The sequence below is a fragment of the Triticum dicoccoides genome, chromosome 4B (genome assembly GCF_002162155.2).
Source record: "Triticum dicoccoides isolate Atlit2015 ecotype Zavitan chromosome 4B, WEW_v2.0, whole genome shotgun sequence".
In the NCBI taxonomy this organism is placed as follows: domain Eukaryota; kingdom Viridiplantae; phylum Streptophyta; class Magnoliopsida; order Poales; family Poaceae; genus Triticum; species Triticum dicoccoides.
The window spans coordinates 602836631-602840035 of NC_041387.1; the positions used below are offsets into that span (position 1 = coordinate 602836631).

The 3405-nt window shown below is 49.2% G+C and overlaps 1 pseudogene; it reads right to left on the reverse strand.

The window, feature by feature from the left end:
• Window positions 1-1736: 1736 nt before the first annotated feature.
• On the reverse strand, window positions 1737-3132 carry LOC119293984 (annotated as a pseudogene).
• Between the last annotated feature and the right edge of the window lie 273 nt (window positions 3133-3405).

Sequence of the window (3405 nt, forward strand, 5' to 3'; positions counted from 1 at the left end):
GGGTGTCCAGACGGTTGAATTTGGGAAGTCTCAGACGCAAGAGAGAGAAATCAATTGCGACCTTGAAGACAACCATAATCATTTGTTTGATTCACTATTGCCGGTAGCAAAGCACGGGCATTTTACTAGTAGTATTTGGAATTGAATGAAACCACTTGGGCGGCTAGAGCTTTAGCGTGTAGTGCAATTGTGCAATGCTGCATGTGACTATTTGAGCCATGATGTCCTAATGTTGATAATGTTATTTGAGCTATTTTGTTTCCTTACAAGGCATTTGTTTGGTGTTGCAGGTTGCTAAAGAGATCAATTCAGAGGCCAAGTCTCAAAATCATTCCATATCTCAGCTGGTAAGTGAATAATAATATGCCAAACATCTAGACTTGTCTATCCTAATATGTTTATGACAACTATCATTAATATGTTTATGACATATCAATCAATCATACCTTATGTGCCCATTTCTTCAAACATGATCGGGGATCCTTTACAATTCTATGCACACTACTAGTTGCCTAACCATCCTTGTATAAAAGTGGCAATACACTTGTTTTGACCTTGTGTTAGCTAGTTGGGCGACTCATGTTCTAGAGAAGACAAAAGCAGATATCTAGTATATTCATTTTACTATTCTCTTCTAGTTGTAGTATTATCTACTCCCTCCATCCCATAATAAGAGATGTTATTGCATATCGGTTGTAATAACAACTTATATTATGATACGGAGGAAGTATCTATGATTTATATATTGTGGATGTTTTTTTCCAGTAAATGACTCTGACAGAGGCCCACGAAGGGTTAAAGAACAACACGAGGAGAATAAACAACAAAATCGTACAGAATGGCTCAAACCATCTTGTTCATATAGTTCTCTTCGCCGTTGGCCGTTTATTTTCTGGTATATCTCGCCTCCCAATTCCCTCTTTAACAATAACATGCACCAAATTGTTGTGTCTGTATTCCCCACAGCTGTGCCCGTGGCTATGAAAAACTGAAGGAGTACTCGCTAAGCGTTATGGCAACTTCAGCATTGTAAGCCAAGATGGCAACGGGGACTAAACCCATCGGGTTTTGCCTTCCCAAACCCATCCCCATGAAAAAATCGCAAGCCCATCCCCGTCCCCGTCACCGTGCGCGGGGCTATAGCTCTTTGCCCGTCACCGTGCGCGGTAGATTTCCAGTCCTTATTGCTTAAATATACCAATTTCCCCGTGTGAATTCTAATGGACAAGTATTGCTGCTTCATTCTTTCATTGAGATAATATAGATGTCAATTACTGTTTACTCTTCGATCGAGATGCTAATTTCTGAAAGTTTAACTGTTACAAGGGATGTACTAAGACACACACCACACTCCAAGTTCGATGTCTCTAGTGTGCTCAGCTTTTCCACTGTATCAAGAAATCAGCTGAACTTCTGCTATCATGTCACAGAGACAGCAGTCAGCAGAAGAGTTCCACTCCCACATATGAAAAGCAGAACTGCCAACATTCTACTGTACTCATGGGCAAGAACTGAACATTTATGAACTGTAACCTTCATATTAACTGAATAGTAGAAACACTTAATTTGTCTATGCTACCTAAAATGAAACAATATCGTACAGTGTATGAAAAGGCAAAAAGAAAATTTACTACTTCCCTCTGTTCCTAAATATAAGTCTTTGTAGAGATTTCACTATAAACCACATACAGATGTATATAGATACATTTTAGAGTGTAGATTCATTCATTTTACTCATTTTGCTCCATATACAATTCATAGTGAAATCTCTATAAAAACTTATCGTATTTAGGAACGGAGGGAGTATACTATACACCAGCATATCAGCCATACTACATGCACAATTGCAGACAAAACTTGTCTGTCTTCAAGGGGCAGCCAGCTCGAGGTCTTCCGTTTTGCTCGCCACCTGCTGCTGCAGCAGCTCGCTCTTCTGCGCCTCCACCTTCTTCTGCTGGACCTTCTCCCCGTACATGTAGGAGGCGAAGCCCCAGAGGGAGAGCACGAGCGCGATGCCCTTTGGCCCGTCGAACTTCTCGTGGAGGAACATGACGGCGAGGATCTGGGAAAGCGGCAGGAGGACGGCGATCATGATGCCGGCCAGGAGCGAGGAGGCGCAGGTGATGAGCCCCATGATGCCCAGATTGAGCAGCTGCCACGACACGGCGTCCCACACGAGCACCAGGTAGTAGTTAGTCTTGCCGAGCCCGAACGACGCCGCCTCGCTCCGCAGCGCCCCGAAGTCGCCCTTGATGGCCATGCCGAGCAGGCACACCATCGTGCCGGCGGCGCCCAACACGGCCTGCATCTGCATCACCGTGGAGTAGGGAGGCGGCGCCCTCGCGGCGGGTCCCGTCCGGGCCCGTATCGCTCCATGGCGACCTCAAGGAGCGGCAGCACGAGCCCGGCGAGCGCGGCTGCCGCGATGGCCTCGCAGAACCCGGCCCAGTACGTTTTGGATGCCACGCCCGCTGGCTTCCCGGCTCCTGGCCCGACTCTGAGCACCGCCGGACCGATGGTGAGCAGCAAGACGGCGTTGGCCGAGAAAGGCGTGAAGCGGAGCCCGACGAAGAGGAACGCGAACACGGCGGTGAAGGCGAGCTGCGTCGCCAGCAGCAGCGACGACGTGGACAGCGGCAGCGCCTGCGACCCCATCGCGTACACGTAGCAGGACACGGCGTAGAACCCGCCGAGCACGGCGGCCGCGCCGACCAGGCGGGGCGGGAGGAGGAGGTTGGCAATGCCGTGGCGGCGGCCGTGGAAGAGAGAGACGCACAGGGGCGGGAGGAGGAGGGGCCAGCCGGAGATCTGGAGCAGCGCGGAGAGCCATAGGCGTTGCCCGCCGTGGACGAAGTAGACCCGCAGCAGGAGCGGCCCGCCGGCGCCGACCAGGATGAGGCAGGCGCTGAATATGACCAGCGGCGACGGCCGGTAGCGAGCCGGCGAATCTGTCGAGGCGGCTGTGGCGCCAGGCGGCGAGGCGATTGGTGTCTTCGCTGCTTCTTGCATGGCCGAACTGGTACTGGCAGTTATGGTTGCCATGACGTGTTCTAGCCCAGCTAGAAGTATGTGTACTGCTACTTTGGCTTACGAGTTTGGTTTCGGCTGGCTCCTGTTTGTTTAGATGCTCAAGATGGCGATGAGTTGTGTGTATTGTTACATGACAGGCTTGTAGGGTTTATATAGGAGCAGGAAGATGTTAACAATGAGTTCGACCCAAAAAAGCTAATTAACTACACAAATTAGTTATTGGGTCAGTGAACATAATGGAAGGAGGAGAGAAGTACCCATGTACTCCTTCTGTCCGAAAAAGCTTGTCCCTCAAATGAATGTAGCTAGCCTGTTGAAGAATTCGTCCAATTAACCTGTTAACTTGTCGATTAATCCCTACTCATAAGATCAGCG